Consider the following 23,292-nt stretch of genomic DNA (forward strand, 5'->3'; position numbering starts at 1 on the left):
AGAGTCCTGAAAAAAAGAAAGAAAGAAAGCAGGAGAAGGGGAGGACAAGAATGCATAAGCCGAAGGGGAGGATGTAGACAAGAATCATTTTAACCAAAACACAACACAGAAGCATGTGGAAATCCTAACAATGCAGGCATAGTCAGAGAATCAAAAGAAAATGATGTGAGCAACTAAATGAAGCAAGAGCAAGGTCAATTAGAGCTGACCTTGGGAACAACAGCAAAGAAGCTGGCAGCATCAGCTCCTTACTAACACGCAGTTAAACTTCCTGGCTGATATTTTTGGAAGGGCAAGGAAGGGAAAGCAATCTGTTCCCTTAGCGTGCTGATAGCACCAAGGCACCTAGCTGCTTTCTCTCAAGGACATACTCCATGGAGACGTAAGTTATCTCAAAAAATTGTTGACATGTTTGAAAGCAAGAGCAAAACGCTCACTTAAGCCTCTTTGCCATCCCCCTGGATTACTTTCTAATGTGCAGTTGCTTCCAGAGGGAACCAAACTCAATTGCACACTGTGAAGTGTGCTTAGATTTCCCCTGAGTTTGTTATTTAAGCCATCAGGTAATGAACTAGCACAACCATATCTGCTGGTAACTGATTCTGCTCCTGACAGCTTCAGCTGAGCACTACTGGGGACAGCAAGATGAAACACCCAACATAGATATCAGTAATGGAGATCACCCTCCCACCTTTCCATAGTATGTCCTCAAGGGGGATGTAGAGATGAGGGAATGCTCCTCATCTGCAAATGGCCACTGACTAACTCCCCTTACTTATCTGCTTTGCAGATAGCCTGTAGCATACATGCTCAGTGTGAGATATTCCCAGGCATCTCTTTCTGCCTTTGTGCACATTGCATGGAATGGGAGGAGACTTCTGTGGAGGTACAGCCATACCAAGGAGCTCTAAGTCCAGCTGCATGGCTCTCTACACATAATTTAAAAAAAAAAAAAGCAAGAGATCAGTTATTCTAGTCAAATTCTCAGCAAAATATTCTAGTCAAATTCCCTTGAATGGCATCAACGTTCCCAAACATTTTGCAATGTAGGAATTGAAGGCAGAATAAAACAAATAGTTCTGAAATTAATTAAAAAGTTTGCTAAGATTTTATGTCACCTGACACAGTTATAGGACTCAAGAGGTTCATGTGTTCAAACTTTTCTTGAGGTTTGTCTATAAAAGTCAAAATTCTGTAAATCAGTAAATTAAAACAACATGTGTTGGAGGGAAAAAGAAAAGAATGAAAATGGAAAAAAAAAAAAGAGAGAAAAAGAGAAAAAGATTAAAAGGAAATGAAAAAGGAAAAGGAAAAGAAAAAAGGAAAAGGAAAAAGAGAAAAGTGAAAAAGAAAAGAGAAAAAAGGGAAAAAAGAGAAGAAAAGAGAAGAAAAGAAACTGAAAAAGAAAAAGAAAAAGGAAAACAAAATGGAAAAAAGAAAAAGGTAAAAGAAAATAAACAGGAAAGGGAAAAGAGGGGGAAAAGGGAAAAGAAAAAGAGGGGAAAGGGAAAAGAAAAAGGGAAAAAGGGAAAAAAGAAAAAAGGAAAATAATAATTAAAAAAAAAGAAAACAGGAAAGAAAAGGAAAAAAGGAAAAAAAGAATAAAGGAAAAAAGAAAAAGAAAAAAAGGAAAGAATACCCCACCAAAATGCATGATGTGTACAAAAAAATTAGAGCTTTCCCAAATACCAGCAATGATCTACAAGTCTAATGTAGACGTTGGTAGAAATTTTCCAAAGCATGCAACTTTACAGCACAAGATTCACCCAAGGCCAGTAGGCTTTGTGCATCCTGGTGCCAGGGGCCCTTCTTAACATGGTGTATGTGCTGTGAATGACACCATCAGAGCTGTGCAGCCTCTCTGGGGAGGCTGTGAGAAGCTGCAGCTGGCAGAGGTGGCAGAGCAAGGAACTGGACATGCCATATCGTCAGGACAAGGATGCTACTCAAGCTGTCAGATCCCAGTTGTGTGTTAGGCTGTTGCTCATCAGAGTTTCACTTACTTCACAAACTCTTTATCATCTTGCAACAGTAGCAGTGATTTCCTTTGGAAATGATTCCTCTCAGAACTTTCACAGGAAAGCAATGTCTTATCCATCATGTTTATCTGCTCAGAGAGATCCTTAGAGATGCCAGGCAATTTCTTTGTCAGAAATAGATCACTTTAAACTGTCCAACATGCTTCATTAAACCACCAGTGTATACAAATGCACATCAACTCTTCTGTTTTGTTGCTGCATTCTTGCAGACCTTGCCACCTTCTTGGGTGGTTATTGTACTGGAAAAGTCTAGGCTTCACAAATCTTACTTATTTTTTCAGTCTGTAGCTGTCAGTGCTTTCTGTATAGCAGTTTCACCATAGAGGATGTGCTTTGTCTGGGCCTGAAGATAATACGTATACTATGTAGACATCAGAATACAAATGAAACCATTTCCCAAGGTCTACACCCAGCTCAGAAAAGAATTTGCCTTTTCTCCTCTTTTCCCTGTTATTTCGTAATGCCAGGCAAGAAAAGAAAGCACTAAAAAGATTTTAAAATAGCAAAATGTCATTGTAAGATTGTCAGACACTTAAGTAGATTGCTAAGGAAGATGTTTAAAGCCATGAATAACAAAGTAGAAAATTTTCTAGTGAAAAATAAAGCTGAATATTAAGATAATAATCCATGGTTTTAATGCTTACAAGAACTAAAATGCTGATTTGCTACTTATTGGAAACAATACATTACTTCCTCATTTCATTCTTAGCATGGAAATCCGGTTGGCAACTAACAGCCCCTGGTCTTTTTGCAGTGGTAATATCCCCTTGTCAATGTGCTTAGAAGGGCCGTTGTGCCCTGATTCCATTCAATATCAAGACTTGCTTATCAGCCAAGCCAGATCCAGCTGGGGGATATAGGCAGGATGGGGTAAAGAAATCTGTTGCTTATTCTTGTGTGCGACAAAGCCATCTACATCTGAAAGCCAGTTGAACTGGCATATTGCCTCAATTTCTTATTTCCCTAGAGTATCATGGCCATTCCCAACCTGAGCAACAGTGACAATCCATCAAACCTAGTGCTTACACATGTGCAAAAGGGGCTTCTCATGATTGCATTGAAGAAAAACAAGAGGCAGCAGTACAAACTGAAGAATTTATAGGTCTGTGTAGTGGACAGAACTGTGAGGAGGAAGCAAGTATGGCTGTGTTGCCCATCTTTTTCATTTCCAGTCATGATGTGATCACAGCTCGTGTCGTGTGTGTGTCCAAGTCTCCTGCAGTAGCCATACAAGTCCTGATTTCATGATGAGAAGAGTGAAAGTGACTTCAGACGTGCCATTAGTAGAGCAAGGATTTCCTTCAGCTGAGAGATGCGCTGCTTTGAAGAGTGCTGATCTAAATAAAATCAAGAAGCTGGATGTATTTAATATGTAGGGCCTGCCAATATGCATTAGGGTTCGTCTAGATGGAAGGTGCCTAAGGGACTGACAGCTCATGGATTCTCAGAGGAAACTGAAGTAATCTTCCCAGAGCTAATGGGGCTCCAGTCTTGGTAATGATCTCCCACGCTTCCTCATTCCTACATCATTTTCTTTCCAGAGTGTTTCAGTTCTGCCTCAGTATATTGTTTATTCAAAATGCAGGTAAACAAAGTATTTAGCTACTATAGAACTAACTAGATGTCTTGGAGAAAAAAAGCTTCAGGATGTGAAAGGGAAGAAAGTTCGCTGCAAGATAATAATATGCAAAGCATATTTTTAATAAATAAAAAAGCATAATTTTTAATTAATTTATGGTAGTATTTTTTTATATCTGAAGCAATTTTATTACTTATATAGGTTTATAAGACAGAGATTAATTGCATGTTTTCAAGTAACTTATCTTCAAACTCAACCCTACAATTCTGGCATCAATGCTTCTAATTCATTTTAGGATGCCAAGAAAATCCATTATTTTTTATTCTGTTCTAAAAAATATATATTTTTTTTCCCCAAAATGTTTTATGCCTTGGAAGGTCAAAGTCTCTTCTCTTCAAACATCTGAAGTTTTCTAGATCATCACTACTACAAGTATAGTCCTTCTAAGCTTTGCTGCCATTTGCATTCACCCTTTTTCTACCCTGATCATTACAGACATCACAATACCACAGCTTTCCAGATTCCTCCCACATGAATGGGAACCCTTTTTGATACTTGAGATGCACTTGACCTGATGATACGAATAACAAGACACCTGGAGATAAAAAGCCTACAAACTGCCTTTGTGTGGCAAGATGCTCATTTGCTTTCCAAGCATATTTGCCCATCTCAAGCAGCAGCACTTAATGCGAAAAAAAATTAGCTGATTTAAGAATGGGAGGGAAAAGCAGTGTTTTACTGCCCTCTGGGGAAGATTTCTGGCACAATTGTAAGATAGCTTCTTGCCAAATCCACCCATCAGATGCAGAAATGGTAGAAAATTGGCTGCCTAGACTATCCCCCCAAAGAGGCAGAGAAAGTAGGGATTGGTACAGCTTCTGGATCACTGTGGGAGACCAGCTGGTTGCATCTGACTCATGCTCTGTAATAACCAACTCAAACTGTGCTGAGTGCTTCCAGGAGATGTTTTCTTCACTTTTTCATGTGATTACTACTGATCACATGGGGACACTTGAAAAGCTGTGTGCGTTTGTGTAAGTACATCCTTTTTACTGCATACTCACAAACTTCACGCCCCAGCAAGGGTGACAACCTCCTTGCTCAGACCTGGATTAATAACTCCAGTCTGCTCCCCAGCCAGTTTGTGAGCTGCTTTCCAGCTCACAAACATCCATGAGATCCTGCTCTGTCCTGATGGAGGTTAGAGTTGCAAGGCAGATATATTCATGGTGCCAGCAAGGATCCTCTTTGGGACAGTCAGGGACAGGTGCTCCAAGTTCATGGTAAAGCATCTAGTCAGATTTCGAGTGCCATTTATGAAGTTAGGCATGTTGTATTCACAAAGAGCTTTATACTCAGGTTTATTACAATAATTAGAAGATGGCTTTTAAAACAATACAAAATCATTTCACTCAGCTTCCTTGGTATCAAGATGTCTTCTCTCCCAGTTCCTGTTTGATTACCCATCCAGATTTTGAATTCATGCTGAACAGTATAGGAGACCTTCATAATTGGCTCCAAACTCTGAGAACCACGTTTAAACAAAAAGCAATATGATGCATTAGTGTGGGAACTGGAACAGATTCTGTACCCACAAAATGTCCTGAGACAGTAGGTGAGTGGGCTGGGCATAGAAATGGAAATAAAGCACAGCATGATTTTAATAGCATCCTCTGCCATCAGCTTGGGGAAAGGTCACTTGACATCACTGCCTTGATTTCCTCATTTAGGAATTTTTAAAATGCAGAGACACTGTGTGGCTCAGTTTGAATGTCCACCTGCTGTACCAACAAATTGAGCATGAGGAGCTTCCACCAGCCAAGAGCTCTGATTCCCCTGCTGATCAGTTAGCTGAAGTACAAAGATTTTAGGTTAACAAAACTGGCCAGCCTTATTTAAGAATCCAACCACCAGAGCTTTTAAAGGCAGGGAGCACCGCAGTGAAAACATCTGCTATTCTCTGACAGAAGTTATCTGAGAGCCATTCTGCAAACTCACTTTATGTATTAGTGTCCTGACTTGGTTGATGGTCCAGTAACATAGCTGTTTACTTATGATTATAGGATGATGAGGCACTGGAACCAGAAGCGGTAGATGTCCTGTTGCTGGAGGCATTCAAGATTAGGCAGGAGAGGCTCTGAGCACCCTGATCTAGCTGTGTCTGTGGCTGTCCCTGTTCATCACAGGGCAGTTGGGCTAGCTGGCCTTTAAGGTTCCCTTCCAACTCAAGTGCTTCTATGATTCTATGTACTTGATAAGAGCTGAGCAATGCAGTTGCATGTGACTATACCTTACTGATAAAAGCTGTTTTAACTGTGGATATATATTTGTAGAAAAAAAGATGTGTCTAAAAGTATAGTATAAGATCCAAAATAAACTCTGTAATGCCCTGAGAGACAGCTGGAGAGCTGTTCTGCTCTGCTGGGTTCATTCTCAGAGCTCCCGAGGAGGAGCACCTGAGCATAGGTTCACAAAGATAGCTGTTTCAAAAGCTTGCCTTATGCAACTGACCACCCTGCAACAGCTGCATTGCTTTGTCACCCCTACACCATCACAGGCTAAAAAGACAGGCTGAAAAGCAGGCTAAAAAGACAAACAACCAAACAATCCCTGGGGTACAACTTCTCAGCATCAAGCATTGGGTGGCTGGCACAAATGGCAGGGTGCTAACTGCAGCAGGCCGGGGAAGTACGCTTCATCCCCAGAGATTTGCACAGAGCTACACACTCCTGGAGCCCAGCTTCCCCCAGCTAGGACAATCAGCCAAAATCTGCTCATGCTTACACAGGCATATACAGACTTTTCCAGAGGTGCAATGCAGACCTAATCTTCCAACCCACAACAGTATTTTCTGTACTTTTTTTTTTTTTTTTTTTTTGCTATGGACTTACTTTCTGGCTTTCAGCAGATCACTAATAAGCTTTGTGTATTTGTATGCCTGACTGTGTAATGGCATTCCTTGTTAAAAAGAAAATAAAGCATGAAAATGTTAAAATGGTTTAGGTATGAGAGAACCTGAGTTGCACAATGATATAAATACAGATTACGGAGGTGTTCTATAATACGCAAAGCAAGTATGGCAGCTGATTTAAATGCACTCTACTTGAAAACTGAAAACTCTATTACTTTTTACCATGGAAGAATACTATAGAGTTCTCAGCTCAACAAAGAACTGCTAAGGTCACCGGAGCTCAGTTTCAGAGCCAATCAATGGAAAAACTTTGTATACTCAGATGAGGTTAGTTGTGTAAGAGGGTGGTGTATGAGTGACCTTTTATAAACAAACCAGGTTAGACACAAGTTTCTCTGTCTTGTTTCCTCTCTTAGCTCCAACACAAATACAGTATCCAAACATGATGCAGTGAGCACTGGGATTATGTAAACCTGGTACCATCACTAAACTCCATGAAAATGAAAACCATCCTCACAAGTTGGTGACAGATCCTGTACAACCATATGCTTCTCCTTAGGAGCTGCAGGAAGAACTCTGGTTAAACCAATGGCTTAACTTGTGCCAGAGGAGGTTCAGGCTGGATATTAGGAACCATTTCTTTTCTGAAAGAGTGGTGCTGCAGTGGCAAAGGCTGCCCAGGGAAGTGGTAGAGTGCATGTCCCCTCAGGTGCTCAAAAACCATGTGAATGTGGCATTAAAGGACATGGTTAGTGGGCATGGTGGGGATGGGATGATGTTTGGACTGGACGATTTTAGAGGTCTTTTCCAACGTTAGTGACTCTATGACTGATTCTATGATTCATTTTACACAAGAATGTCCATGTGAAGCCAAAGAAAGAGAGGGCTATGTGAGCATTAATAATTATGCACATTGCATGATACCAAATACATAAAACCCCTTCACTATTGTGAGCTTAATCGCATACTTCTTTTTTTTACTTCAGCTCCCCATCATTAGTAACTCACTCCTGAAAGAGGATAATTGCTCTGGATCTCTTCAATTACACTGTAGAGTACTTGTAAAAAATCATTCAGATTTGAAGACAAAGATCATTCAGCTTGGCCTCCCACTTAGCACAGTGTGTGTAGTTTCTCCCAGCAATCCCTGCCATGAGTTTGTAACTTCTTATTCATAAACCAACTCCATCTCTGGTTTGTAACCATTCATCACTTTGGTCCAAACCAGTCCAGAGCCTAAACCACCTCAACAGCAGCAAAAGCAAAGTAACAACATCTCCCTGATAGCTCAAGTGAAGAAGACAGCATTTTGTCTGCCTGTAATGCTCCCCAAATTTCAGCAGGCAATATGTAATCTGATGGTAAACTAATGCAAAAACATTGCCTGAGCAACTCAGAAGAGCTCATTTCTTCATACTGCGAGGCAGCAATTATGTCCTGATCAGATAGACTTTGAGTATCAGCTGCTATCTGTGCATCATCTGCAAGGCCAGTCAGTGCTTGGCAGTGATCCCTTCCTGAGTTGTTTCCTCAGCTTAGCTACTCTGAAGGTTGAACAAGGAACACTGCCAAGCATTGCAGTAGATGGCAGAGGGCTTTTTAGCCATGGCCCTGTCTTCCCACTGCGATTTCATAGAACCATAGAATCTTTAAGGTTGTAAACGAGGACTAAGATCATCTAGTCCAACCATCAACTCATCCCCACCATGTCCCTAGTGCCGTATCCACGTATTTCTTGAATACCTCTAGTAGTGGTGACTCAACCACTTCTCTGGGATTTTCATCACTGAACCCCATGCATAGTCCAACCCCTGGTGTTGTTGCTGTCCATGGCCCACCAAGCTTTTTTTGTTAGCAAGAGGCAGTGAGACTTCAGACTTCAATCAGACTATTGCCTTTGTTCACACTGTGGCGCAACCACAGCACCTGCCTGATGCTCTTTACTACTAACGAAGCAGTAGCAGAAACCTTCTTATTAGGAAAAATGTGATGGGAAACCTATTTAGTAACTCAGTATTCCCACCTAGTAAGTATAACGACTGCTTATTGCCAAGAGGAAGTGCAGAACTTGCTATTAGCTAATATGGGCATCTGACTGTATTTTGTACTTCACGTGTGCTCTTTATAGACTCACAGATCTTTCTGCTTGACAACCCTTCCACCTTCCCCCCAACTGCCAGCAATGTCCATTCCATGAAACAGTCCTGTGCGGTAGTCTCCTTCAAAAAAGCAAAGATTTTACTACCTACCCCTTGTCCTCTATGCCCTATCACTAACTAAGCACAAAAATGTACCCCTAGAAGGCTAGACAACTATGGAGAGCTCCTAGAGTCTTTTCACTTTTCAACGCCCATTGTACTCTGAGAAAGTATACTGGTCTTACAGCATCGTAACCACGTATTACTTCTGTTAGTCCAAGATGTAGGCAGTTCTGGAGAAGGTTGCAGTTATAAATGTCTCACTACAAATTAAACCCTGGTTTAAATTATCTTGGGGTTCTCAGAGATCACAGCAATCACAGGAATCGAAAGGCAGGGTGTCAGAGGCAGAGCTGAAGGTATTTGTTCTTCCAAATGGAAGTGCAAAGGACTTTTCAGCCAATGTAGTATGGGAAGAATATGGAGCTGGACTAAGAATGGCATGGTTGAAAATTCCTGTATTATCCATAGTAGGCTGAAAACCAGACGGTTTGTTTTAAGGAAATATTCAAAATAATTTTTCCTCCAAAACAGCACAAGAAATATTTCAAATTTTCTTACAACATGTAAGTAGAGCACCAAATGTTCCATTCATTCCTAAGCTTTCTTTTCTAAACAAATTTTCAAATATGGCATTACTATAGCCTGCCTTCACAGCTGATGGGCTGCGGTTTTTCAATGGAGAGATGTTGCACTGAAAACATACTGGATCCTTACAGTGGCGTTGAGGGAGATCTGTGAGGTTGGGACATCACAATTTACAGTATGTTATCATAATTATTTTTCCCAGACTACCAAATCTGACTGCAAACCTTTTCTATCTGACAGATGAAATGCTACAGCAATGCAGAAGCTTGTGTCTTATATATTCATCTGATTACATCTTTGCTTTTCTTGGAATACTTACTAAACTCAAACATTTTGTGCAAGTTAACAGAACAGAGAGTAGAAGAAAACTTGCAGTGCTACTTACTTAACCAAAAAATATCTTAGCAAGCATTTGGTCCATTCTTTCCCTTCTAGCTCAGGCAAATTTCCCATTAGTTTGAACAGGATTCTCAATGAAGTCATTAAACGTTTTAGGCTCAGATCTCATCCCTCTCCCCTTCTGACCACAGTGAAGGGCAGACAATCTTGCATGGCTGGCATCACTTGTTCGGGTGGCACCATCTGGTGACTTCAGAAGATGTGTCAACACTGAGGGTAATCAAAAGCACCATCCTGCTCATTCTGTGGGCTGCTCCAAGGGAGGGGATGATAGAGATGCCATCTGACTGCAGGGCTCAACAAGAACTGCCTCTTTCTTTCAAGGCAGAGGTATGACATGAAAAGACAGAGGCCTATGACCTGTGACCAACAGTTTGAGACATCGAAGGATCTTCCTTGAAAAATCTCCCTGTGCATTAATAGGGGCTGTCAGCTTGAGGTCTTGATAGGCACCCTCCCCTCTTATGCCTCATGTTTCTGTGGAGCTGGAGCAGTGAATGCTTTCAAGAAAAGAAACTCTCACACTTGAATCTAGTCCCCATAGGGACTAGAAGAGGAAACCCTGGCTGAAAGGCTCTGCTGTATTGTTAAGGTTGCCAAGAATAAGACAGGGTAACCACCATGCTAATTCCTGCCAGTCTCTTTTGGTTTTATTATAGAACAGCACACTATGCCTCGCCTACTCCTCTCTCTGCTGTTAAAAGAAGCTTCATAAGGCTGCTGAAGGAAGAAAGCCTGCCTGCAAGATTAGCTAAATACACAATGGCCTATTTTAGATAGATGCATTGAGCAAAATATGGCTTCAGCTGCTGGAGGGAGTGCAGTATTTCATCCAACACCTCTCTCCAAAGTGCTTTAATGCTTTAGCAAACAGACAGGAAATACAGACACCAAGTCTCATCTTTAAGCAGCAAAACCAAATATTTCAGGGCTAAGAAAGAATAAATGCTTCCTAACCCATCAGCCCTTTGGTCTTTGGTTTTGTGAGACCCACTTGAGAAAGCAGACTGGTGTTGGGTGCATTTCCCTACCCAAGTGCATTGTGCACTCTGTCCCTAGGTGCTGCAGTGGCACAGACTGCCCAGGGAGGTGGTGGAGTCACCATCCCTGGAGGTGTTCCAGAGCCGTGTGGATGTGGCACTGAGGGATGTGGTCAGTGGGCATGGTGGGGGTGGGCTGATGGTTGGACCAGGTGATCTTAGAGGTCTTTCCAACCTTATTGGTTCTATGATTCTATGATAGGCACAGTGCATCAGTGTTGTGTTCAGTCTGTCACCTACAGGCCCACATGATCACTCTTTTCCCCAGATTTCCATATTTTTTCACTACTTTTCTATAACTGTGGCTAAACCCAACTGTGCTGTGCTGCTACGCTGAATGAGAAAACACCTGCTTTTCTCAACTTCTTTCTCCAAGGAGTCTCTGTTTTTCAGCACCTTTCCCTGGTGTTTACCAGTTTGCTTTGCAATGTCAAGCAAAAGTGTTCCTGAGCCAAGAAAATCTTTGATATTTTCCTATAGGTGCTACAGGGCTGCTCAACCTTCTTGTAAGTCCAGCAAGAAGCAGATGAAAGTTGGGGAGGACGACAGCAGTGTAGTGGATGGGTTTACTTGATGTACAACCATACAGGGCAAAAATATCCTACATTAAGAATAATACATTTTGAAAAAAAAAAAAAAGAGTGCCACTATATTTTAAATGGCAAATTTTTAAGGTTTGATTCAACATGGAGCTGAATGCTCTGCAGTGTTTGATTTTGCTTTTCTAATAGTAAATATTTTTGCATTTATTTATCAAGTTCATATAGGGCTGGTGAGAGCCTTCCACTCCTTCCTTATTAAAAGTATCTTGTTTTGGCTACACAGGAAACATGGTGCAAGCAGCTCTGGTTGTTTCCTTGTGCAAGGTTTGGGTATCCTGGGTCCCAGTAAAGTGTGACTTTCTTTACTCACTTGGCTGGGAATGAAATACCAGTGGGATCCTTACTCTGCTCTGAATAATGTTGATTTCAGCTGTCACCTCTACAAAAAAGTGCTTTCCTAGAATCTTTTCTTATGCAGAGTAATGACTTTAAAGGACTAGAATTAGCAAATTAAGATACATTTCCTTCTATGTTTGTGCTATTGCCAATTAAAATAAAACTGGAAATGAAAATGTAAGGCCTGAGCTAACCCTCTTTTTACACTTGAGGGAGTTGAACAAATAACTATTTCAAATGATGAAGAACTTGTGGAAGACATTGGTTTAATACTTTGAAAGGAATTATTATGTGCTCTCACTTGTGTGTGAGATGAAATAAGTAAATCAGTGCTTCTCTAAGCTTCCCAGCTGAGGTACAGAATGAAGAAATGCTGGCACTGGTTCTTGCTGAGAGCAAGAAATAAATCAGCCCAAAGCTGAAATGTTTCATAAAAATCAAGTTTTTTTCTTTGAAGAAAAAAGACAACATCCCCCCGCCCTGCTTTCTACAGCTCTTCCCCCATCTCTCCAGCCCTTCATTACTTCTCCTCTCTTTTACATGAACTCAGACTTCTGCATCTGGCCCATAGGAAGGCAACACCACTGTCACGGTTCCTCATGATGAATTATCGAACAATACAACAGCTGTCTGTCTTGTTCATATTTCAGCCTGACAGTTTATAGCAAATTGAATTTCCCTTTAAAAACGACTGCCACTCTTGCAGAAGTGATTTGAGCACAATGCTCCCAGCTTCAGTAAGCCTGAAAAAGGGGTCTTTCCCACCTCATGCTTTGTTTTCTCCCATGATAGCCCACCACAAGTGCACAGACCACTCTGTGCAAGCGATCCTTCCTTCCCCTTTGGGTTGCTGTAGTGGCAATGCAGAATTCAATGCTTTGCAACAGAACGCTGCCACCCAAACAAAAGATCATTTTCATCTGGAAGTCCACGTCACAGACTCTTTTACTGCTTCACTAAAACTAAGACCATCTCATTATTTAAGAGCAGGGTCTCAATTGCAGATGCATGCTCTGGGCCGCCTGTCCTGTGGCCACTGTACCCTGCTAGTGCCAGCAAGTTACGCTACACCCTTGCTCTGGCGTTTGATCTGCGCAGCCACCATAGGCTTACTTCTCATTAAACAGACAACAGATGAGTCTGGAGCCTGACAGCCACTAATACAGATATTGTCAGATCTGCATCATCACTTAATTTTCCTTGATAACCCTATTATAAATTTATACCAAACTGGCAACAATTGCTAATCAGAATTCTACTGTTTGTCAGTGCTTCAGAAAAATTCCTTGACATTTTCTAGTATTTCAGTAAGACAGGAGAACACCACAGAAAACCATGAAAGATGGGAAGAAGTGAAAAATTATTCAGAATGGAGAGACAGCACGGCTTATCCACTGCTTTAAGAGAAAGGAAACCATTTTATCCCATAGATAACAAGCTTATCCAGAAACTGTAAGGTTTCCATTTGATCTTACCGAGTCTGTTTGAAAACTTAGGATGAAGGGCTTTGTATACCTCTGGGGTCCAAAGCCAGATGAAAACACAGAAGAAGGAGAGGGAAACAGAAACACTGGAGTCGATGAGGGGGAGAGATGTAGGAGGCAGAGATGTGACGTTGATTGAAAGTAGCTCTGAAAATACAGTGGCTTACAGTGACTCTGAAAATACACGGAGTGTTTTCTTAGACATGTGGAGTTGACAATTTCACCTAATGATAGATTATCAGATCAAATTGCTGCACCTTTATCAGCTAATAACTATATCTGGATCAAGGTAGCAATCTGTGTTGTCCTTCTGGGAATTCTGTGCTTATTTGCTTAGCTGTTAATGTGGCAGGAGTGATATTTAGCCTAAAACGTTACAAAACAATAAAATATTTTGGAGAGTTTAGCACAAAAGCCAGTGTTCTGGAGAATTTCCAAGCTGAATAGAAAGCAATAGCACACCCCTATAGACAGACCATTATCTTTCAAGGGGAGAAAGCCACAGCGCAGAATAAGGACCACTGTGCAGTGGGATCCAAACCTGTTATATCATACATGTACATATGTATATATGTGTATATATATACATGTATGCCAGATTGTGCAATATAAATGACAAAAATACAAAGAGTTCTTGGATAGTGGAATGAGATCTGCAAGGTGGAAAGAGCCCTTAATAAGAGCTGAAATTAAAGCAACAAACCTGCTTAAGAAGGAGCTCTGAAAGCTAAGAGCACAGTGTATTAGACAGAATTTGCAGTACTGCTTACCTCAGAAAAGCAATTCCTCATACGTCTCACCAAAAGTAAAAGAAAAATAAATGCCAAAGAGAAAGAAGGGAAAGTAAAGAAAAATAATGCCCTTTCCAGGGGAGGAACGATGAGGATTTTGTGGCTGCTTCTTGTAATTAGCATTAACCTCAATGCAGAGCAAAGTTTGGCATCCCATCACGCCTCTCATTACTAGAGTACAAAACCTTGTAACCTCCACTCAGGAAAATGATATCATTGAATGAATTAATCATCTGGGCAATTAATGGCCAAAGCAACCTCAGGTTTCCAGCACTGTGTCTGGCACTGGAGAGCTGGCAATGACGTCAGCTTCCCTGGGAATACGCTGGCGTTCTGCCCATTTCTGAGCCTCTCTGTTGACTCTGAGGGCAGCAGCAAACAATGCACTCACCCAACCGGCACTGAGTGCTACATCCTGGCTGCCTCCTCTGCAGTGTCAGAGGGATGCTGCTTTGCTGAACCCTGAGTGCATCTCTTGGGGAAGGTGCTGTTACCTGGAAACATGCAGGTGCAAACAGGCAGGCGCACAGCTTCACAGAATCGTGGAATCATAGGGGCTGGAACGGACCATCAAGTCTGACCCCCTGCTAAAGCAGGTTTCCTACAGTAAGTTGCACATCTCTCAAGTGTGCTTTCCAGGCACACTGAGCACATCTCCCCTTTTGTAGGACAGCCCTCTGCTTTGCACCTGCAGGCCTCACAGCCTTTTGGAGCAGGAGAATAAGTGTGCTACTATTGCTCCTATTCGGGGGCAGAGGAAAGAAGAGAGAATAAGATTTTGCCAAAGCATTTATTTCCAAGTTTTTCCAAAATTTGTTTTTCTTTCTTTTCCAGCTCACACTGTTGCTACCTGTGCTTTGCAAGTTGGAGGCAAGCTCAAAAATGGCCATTTTTTTGCTGACTTGAGGGAGCTCAAGGATAGGAAAGAGGCATGAGAAATCAAGAGACAAAAAAAAAAAAAAAAGCTAGCTTTCAGTATGTGTCCTAAGCTGGACCTGTTTTTCTGAAAGCTGTTTCTAGTTAGAGGGAGAGCATGGCTCCATCCTACCAGAAGCTGCAGCACATTCCCTTTCAGCAAATACAAACATCATCTGTGAGGTGGAGCATTTTTGTACTGGTGCAGTGACAGTACACATTTTCTATCCCCTTTGATCTCACTTGGGGCATGCACACAAGCTGAAGGATGATGGCATCATGCTGAGCCCACCACTCCAGAATCATAGCTCGGGGGCTTGTGAATTGGGACATGATGAGCAGGGAGATTCTCCTCAGTGGGAATAGCCACTGTGTCTGCATTTTCCCATCTTTGGGTCACATGGGAAAACCCCAGAAGACAAAGGAGATTTGCCAGGCAAAGCTAACCCCCAGTGTAAGAGATTTGGTATCATGGCAGAATGAGAACTTATTCAAGCTTAGGTCTTCCTTGGAGTGAACAGGTTGGGTTAATCCAACATGAGTCATTTTGTGTGCTGCTCCTATGGGGCTCTCTGCCTTACTACTCTATTTGGAGGAACCCTCTGGCTATTGCTTTCTGAGGAAGCTGAAAAGCCTACTCCCCTCAGCGTTCACCCTAATAGTTTATTTCCACAGGTTCACAACATTGAGCACTCTTTGGCTTAACACCTCCCTTTGGAACCTGATTTTAAAAGGAAGAGGTGATTAAGACATACACAAAGCAGCTAAACCTGTGACCATCTTACAACAGATTCTGTCTCACTGGTGGCTGGGTAAGGTTCACCATCACCTGCTGTTAAAGATGTAAGTCGCAGGAGTGGGACTGCTCTGAGCAACCTGATCTAGCTATAGGTGTCTCTGTTCATTGTGAGGGAGTTGGACTACATGACCTCTGGTGTTCCTTTCAACTCATGTGATTACGATTGTATAATTCTGTGTCTGTAACATCATCATACATGGCTTAGTGGCACTTGTCACATTTGTAATCCAAGCTCCCCCACCAGCCCTTCCTGGTATGCAGACACTTGTTATCAGAGCAATGGCAGTAAAACAAAAGAAAGAGCAGAGGCTAATTTGCTTGATGTGCTCCTGTTCTTCCAGATCATGTTAATTCATAGTCTCCAACCTGATCTTTGGAATTGCTCACCTTCTCTTTGTATGGTGAAAAGGAAGATGGCAAATCAGTGGAAGCAATACAATCAGTTATTTCTTGAGCAGCCAGCAGGCAGGACGTTTTGATTATCAGTTCTCCTATCCAGGTAGATAGCCTGCTTTGAGCCTCTCAGCCTCACTTTCCAGGTGTAGCTTGCTCCACTGCAGATAGGATTAATCCACTTCCCCACTCATTTGCACTCTCTCTCCATGTTTGAGAATCTGATTACACAGATTGCTTGCCATTTTTTCCACCTGCTGTGACTAATACTAGAGTCTGACCTCCTCTTTCCCATTTTCACATCTCGCTGCAGATTCGATACATGTACAGACAAATGCACATGCGCTTGCTCTTTTTCTGATCACAAACAGATCACTAAGAGCTTCTTCATTCCCATTTTCAATCAAACCAGAAAGCACTACTGTTTTTTTCCAGGCTGCCCATGAGGTAATTTCTCTTTTTTCTCTCTCTCCTTGCATTTATAATGCACAGGCTTCATAGGTTGCTGCAGCATCTGTGCAAAACACAGGCATCTCTGTACAGACACGCATAACAAACACGCGATATTATAAAGCCCTGCAGCACATATAAAGACAAAGGCACACATTTCACATGCTGAGCAAGTGCTACCACACACATTCTGATTCCCTTCAAACCCTGCAGGAAAGCACTGCCTGCAGAGTGCTTTGCTGTAAACAAAAACAGCCCCGTGGCACAGGGTCAGATTCTAGCAAGCCCTGTTCCCACTCGCCCCTTACCTTTCCCTGGGATGCTAATCCGGGGGCCCTGGACCTGTTCGCTTTCCCTTCTGCACACAAACTGCCGGTCTCTCCTGCTTCACATTCACAGCACACTGGCAGGATTCACCGTCATCCCGTTCTGCTGGATCCTTATCTCCCTATTGGCCAAAGCCAGACAGTAAATTCAATTAGGCTCCTCCTCATAACTATATTATCACAGGAACAGGATGAATAATTTAGTCAAACAACAAGGGTGTGCAGGCTCTGGTGTCACAAGTTTCACCCCCACTGGCAGGCTTTTCTCTTATCAAAGAGATGAGGGTAAAGAAACCAGAATCTGTCACCGCTGAAAAAGAGACCTCACATTACCTACTTGTGTTCCCTAGTCTGTCTCTCTTGTTCTCTTTTCCCTAAAGCCACAGAATCCTCTTTTTTATTGCTGTTCAACCATCCCACAACACTGTGTTTTCCCTGTGAATGGTCATCACGATCTTGGTGGATGCAGAGATGTCTGCCCAGGCAAAGTGGTACCGCACACAGCATCAGTCACTTGGCATCTTTCCTGAATGCAAGACAAAAGAAAAAAAACAACTGTTCTGCAGAAGGGAGTGACAAGACAAGCAGATTACAAGGAAATTGGACAGACTGTATCGTTCCATGATATCCTCCATTCAGCAACTGTGCTATCATCCCATCAGCTCAGACACCCAGGGGATGCAGGTACGTGGTTCCTGAAAGGCGCATGTACGCATCGCTCAGGGACTGTGATTTCACACTCCACTGGTGGGAGTCTGCATCCTCACATCATAAAAAAAACAACACACCAAAGCGGTAGTTTTCCCTCAGAACAAATGACTAAGCTGTTCTTTTTCTTTTTCTTTTTCTTTTTCTTTTTCTTTTTCTTTTTCTTTTTCTTTTTCTTTTTCTTTTTCTTTTTCTTTTTCTTTTTCTTTTTCTTTTTCTTTTTCTTTTTCTTTTTCTTTTTCTTTTTCTTTTTCTTTTTCTTTTTTTCCTCTTCCGAACAGAAATTTGTAGCATAGCAGAAACCAATCATACATCTCTTTCCTGAGAAGCAGTTTTCCCCCAGATGAACATAGTCCTCTACAAATGAAGCCTTATTTGAAGAGTTACACAGCACTGCAGCTTCCTCTGCAGCGACAGGGATACTACATTCTATGTTAAGAAAGCCCTTTACTTGTCTGAAGGTTTTGTCATGGGACCAACACTGGCAACTGAGGAGCAAAGTGGGACTACGCCATCCAGACCAAGCAGAAAGCAGGAGTTTTTAATCACCATTCACAGCAATGTTTAAAGCTACTGCTAATATTTGCCTACAAGTGTGGTGCTTGCAAATCATATCATTATAATTGAGATTTGGAGGAGCTGGACCCAATGATCCTCATGGGTCTCTTCCAACTCGGGATATTCTCTAACTCTGTGATTCTATAATTTAAACAGGCAGGATGAATCACAGAATAGCAGAATCATAAAATGGCTTGCATTGGAAGGGACATCAGGGATCATCAGGTTCCAAACCCACTGCTAAAGGCAGGGTTGCCAACTGCTAGATCAAGTAGTAGATCAGATTGTTTAGGGTCCCATGCAACTTGGCCTTAAACACCTCCAAGAATGGAACATCCACATGAAGAGACCATTTTTCTTCTTGTTACAGGAGCTTGCCTCCCTTGGGGTCCAAGAACATTCTCTTTACTCAGCTTCTCCCGTGAGTGTCAGTATTGACCCAGAAGAGTCTATCTACCCAGTACACCATCCCAGGAGGTGTACCAGAACTGTGTGGATGTAGCACTGAGGGACATGGTCAGTAATATGGTGGGGATAGGATGATGGTTGGACCAGGTGATCTTAGAGGTCTTTTCCAAACAGTGATTTTGTGATCCTGTGATTCTGTCAGTATGAGGTTCAGATTTGCACCAAAGCCCAAACTTCTTCATTCAGCTGTTATTCTTGGCTCATTTGCTAGACTGGCTGGCTGAACAGCCCTCAACTCTATCTCCAGAGGCAGCACAGACACAAGGTTGAATTCTCAACCTCCCTGAAGCTACACCCAAGTACCAGCCTGGCTACAAACACAGATCACTAGTGACAGACCAGTGGTTTTCTCAAAAAACTGCCTTCCTGCTCCTGAAGATTTTATACTTTCGAAGAATGGCAGCTGCTGTTTTCTCCCTCTTTCCCTTGTAGCCTTCCAAACTTTTAAGAGCTTCTGTGCTAAATGAAGTCTTGAATTATGCACTTACTGATAGCTTCAGAGTGATTAAATTAAGTCACGTGGCAAGATGCCCAATACCAAAACTCAGGGTATTTTAGCAGCATTTATTGGAGAGTTTTTACATGATGCTTACTTAAATCACAAAAAGAGAGCAAATTAGGCAGTTGCCATGACTACCAGAAAATCTGCTCAAAATTCAGGAGATGCTCAGGAGGGGGAAAGCTCTTCAATGGAAAGCTTTGCATTATGAGTATGGACTTTGGTTATCAAACCTCTTTCAAGTTAATTCCTAGCATCAAATCCTCTCTGACAAAGGGTTTAATATTCTGGAGACAAGCTTTGGCTAAAGAAAGTATAAGCCACCTCTGCCAGCTCTCCTGTGAACGTAGCTGTGGTGAAAGGTGCTCAGCTGAGAGCTTCACAGAGCCACAGCAGTGGCAGCAATAGTGCACAAAGAGGTGGGGTGGGAGAAATGGAATGAGGCTTCCTTGTGGACAAGCACCGAATACAGAAGGTGGATCACAGAATTCATAGAGAAAATAGGGAGGGAGAGTCCTTGCTGCAGTCTGTGGAAACTATCTGAAAGCTGGAGTAGGCTAAGCAAAGTCTTCCACCTGTTCCAAGAAGTGAATTAAAGCAAATTTGAGAAGAAAATGGCAAGTTGAAGAAAAAAGCAGAATGAATGATGTCTGAAGAAGCTAACATGTTGAGCAAATGGAAGACAGAGTACTAGAGATTTTGGCAGGAATTAAAAACTTAATAGAACATTTTCCATCAATGCTAGCTCTCCATATAATTTGTTTTCAGTTGAATATTTTTTCTATAGCTCATCTTCTAAGAAAATCAAGGAGAAATTTTGAGGTGAAGTCCACTGAGTCTTTGATATCCTGTTTAACCTCTGATTTCCAAGCCTGATTGATAGTCTGCCTTATGCTGGATGTTGATCTTTTGATGGAGTTGTCTTCCCAATGTCTGAGTATCACTGTTACACGTTGCTAATACAACCTCTGATAGGTTGGATCAGAATATAAAAAAGGAGTTGACTTGCAAAGAGTCTTTTTTTCTTTTTTATGTGTGTGTCTGTCTTTTATTTATCTTTTCTTTCTCCTTGGTATTTTACCAAAGCCCTTAACTTGCAAATTACCATTATTAGCTACTGACATTGTAACAGCAAGACTAGATCAGACTGCACAGAAATCAAAAAGGCTTGTTTTGGACTCACAACATGTAGCAGAGATCAGAGGTTGGAGTGAGCATTTTTTTCATGCTGAATATATTGTGACACCCTCATTAACAGCTGTCAGCTTGGCAAACGTGCTCTTGGGATGGTGTAAGAGCAGCAAAGGCATTCAAGTGGTAGGTTCCACAGAAATAAATATGGTGAATATTAGGGCAAGAATAGACTCCTTGCTAGTGTCTGGGATGACTTTTTCTGAAGTGAGATGCCTTTGGGATGAGCTGCATTTTACCTAGTCAGATTGAGGTATTATGCTGAGAATTCAGTGCTACTGCATATATGTGTGGTAATCTCCATAAGAAGGATGTTACTACACCACTGAAAAGATGCTTCAGTGCCTCGCACATGATCCTAACTAGACGAATTTTTCATTCTTTAGTAAGACCAACTTACAACTTTTGTTAACTTTTCAGGACCTTTCAACTATTGTTTCTTAATCTAGAAAGAGATCAATAATAACTACTTATACCATACTTGACCTTAACAACTTTCTATAATGCTATTGGTTGCAGATTATTCTTGCCGTGTCAAATATCATAGCAGTAAGATGTCAAAGAAAGATGTAGTTTGTCTAACTATGCTTTTGTGAGACAATAACATGCAATAATTATGTTTGTTGTTTGTTTTTGTTTTTATTTTTTTTCCATGAGTAACAAGTACACTGCCTCTTACCACCCTGCCAAATTTTGCCAAAAACTGTTCTTTAGGCTGTGGAAGTCTCCAAAGTGAGGAGAATATTCTTGTTTATTCTTGGGTAGTTTTCCACCTCCCGAAGTTCAGAAGAAGGAGAGACATACCCTCATCCTATGTTAGTATCAGCAATATCCTAAATAGTACAGTACCCCAGAGAATTTTTTTCTTCAGGTGCCTCCATGTTCTCACATCCTCCTCCTCCTCCTTTTGCTGCCTTTACTGGTTGCCAAGCAACTACAAAAAGGACTGGAGAGCATCCTGGAGGAAACCACCCCGTAAGGCACTGTGTGGGCTTTCTTTCCTAGAAAATCCTCAAAAAGAAAATATGGCCTTGGCCACAGAGGCAATGTCTCACCATGAAGTGATGCTACTGGCTATAGTGAAAGGGCATGTGCACCCATAATGACAAAAAATGACTCTCCACTGATTCCAAGCTTGCTTCTGAGCATTCTTGGGGTTCAGTTGTTCTCTGCCAGTTCAGCAGATCAATAATTTAAAGAGCTGAAGCATAAATGTCAACAGCCTGTACAGCAGGAGATCTTTCAATGCCAGATACCCCAAATACATTTCAGGATGTCTCTGAGGATCACTTCTGTGGCTGGCCACATCCCTATCTTTATAGCACTGATATAACAATGTGTCCCATAGGACAAACACCAAAGACACATAAAAATTTCACCAATAATCTGCTAATGAAAGCTTGGGCACCTTTAGGTAAGGAGTACGAACAGCCACTAGAAAATGAAATGGAAAGCTCCATACTTCCTCCATGAAGTACTTTGGCTAACTTGGTGTGGAAGATGCTGTCTCATCTCCCAAGTCTACCCAAATTCCCACCATCAGAGTTTATATTGGTGGATAAACCTCAGTATTATGAACGAAAAAAAAATGAGATCTGATCTTTGAAGCTGCAGAGTACTATACACTGAAATGACATAATTAGTATTTCAAAATGCAATTTGGATTTAAAAATGGTGGCATTAGCTAAGCACAGGTACAGAGTCAGGTAAAAAAAATGTTTGGAAAGTTAGACACACCTGTGATTTTGCTTTCAAGGAAAGGCTGATTTTCAGAATCTCACTATGTGCAGGATTGAACCTAACAAGAACAAAAAGAAACAAAGACACTGAGCAACTTCAATATCACTTTTAGTTTCCTGTAGTCACACTGAATTATTGATGTTTTTCAGCAGCTTGGGAGTATTTTTGAGACTTATTGCCACACAACAAAATCTTATTTTCACCCTACCTCCATACATCATGCCAAAAAAAGCCATTGGTTTCTAAGAGATTTTTCCAATTTTTATTATCTAGTGTTGTGCCTAAAGCGGTAATGGCTGTACCCTGAGGCCATCCAACCTGATAGCATTCACTGCAGACACTGAACCTGTATAGTTATGTATTGTATCTTCTTAAATGTCTTGGGAATCTGGGAGCAGATTAGAATCTGCCTTTACTAATTAGCCACTTGCTATTAATGCATGGGCAACGCAAATTACTGAATTACTGATCTAAATGACCCAGTCAGAACTGGACCCAGATGTTATCCTTAGCTGAAAAGGGAAATGCTTTTTCTTCCTCCTGTACATCTACCTGACTGAGTGAGGTTTTATTTGATAGCAAGAAGGTATTTCATGACTGAAAATCTTCTACTGTTGAATCCCACTGTTCTTGCTGAGCTTTGCTTCAACAGCTGTATCCTGCCTTCAAGTTGACAGCTTACATTAGCTGTAAGAAACTGATTTCTTCTTGGGTTCTCCAGCAGCACAATACAGACAGTTGATTTTTGTCCCCAGTATTTATTTTCTGGTACATGCAAGCCTCTTCTGTCTTCTAAGGTCACAGTTTGGCTTGCTGCCTTTTCCACAGAGGCGTGAAGACCAAAGCAATGCTCCATAATGAAAATCTCAATGGTATGTTTCCAGTTATTTGAGACGAAAATCAAAGTTTAACATGATTAAGAAAAGGAAACTAGGATTTAGGAATAAAGGGTTTTTTTGCTAATTTGTCTAATTTCTCCTTTTCATAGAATGGCCTGGGTTGAAAAGGACCATAATGATCATTTAGTTTCAACCCTCTGCCATGGGCAGGGTTGCCAACCATCAGACCAGGCTGCCCAGAGCCACATCCAGCCTGGCCTTGAATTCAGGGGTGGGGTGTTCACAGCCTCCTTGGGCAACCTGTTCAGTGTGTTTTAAACACCTCTTCAGTGTAGTATCTAAGAGTTTTTAAAAAATACAAAACAGATGCTCTGATTAACTTATTTCAGCTTTTTTTTGTTTGTTCTTTTTTTTTACATCAAGGTGTTCTTGTTATTAT

At 41.5% G+C, this 23,292-nt stretch overlaps 1 protein-coding gene across 1 annotated transcript in view; it reads right to left on the reverse strand.

Annotated features, from left to right (window-relative positions):
• SYN3 (synapsin III) overlaps nucleotides 1–16,955 on the reverse strand; it is a 199,626-nt gene extending 182,671 nt beyond the window's left edge. Inside the window, exon 1 of the mRNA XM_052669016.1 lies at nucleotides 16,833–16,955. The gene's annotated coding sequence lies outside the window, so the exon portion shown is untranslated. The remainder of the gene's footprint in view (nucleotides 1–16,832) is intronic.
• Nucleotides 16,956–23,292: the final 6,337 nt, after the last annotated feature.

This window comes from Tympanuchus pallidicinctus, unplaced genomic scaffold (genome assembly GCF_026119805.1).
Source record: "Tympanuchus pallidicinctus isolate F22 unplaced genomic scaffold, pur_lepc_1.0 scaffold8, whole genome shotgun sequence".
In the NCBI taxonomy this organism is placed as follows: Eukaryota; Metazoa; Chordata; class Aves; order Galliformes; family Phasianidae; genus Tympanuchus; species Tympanuchus pallidicinctus.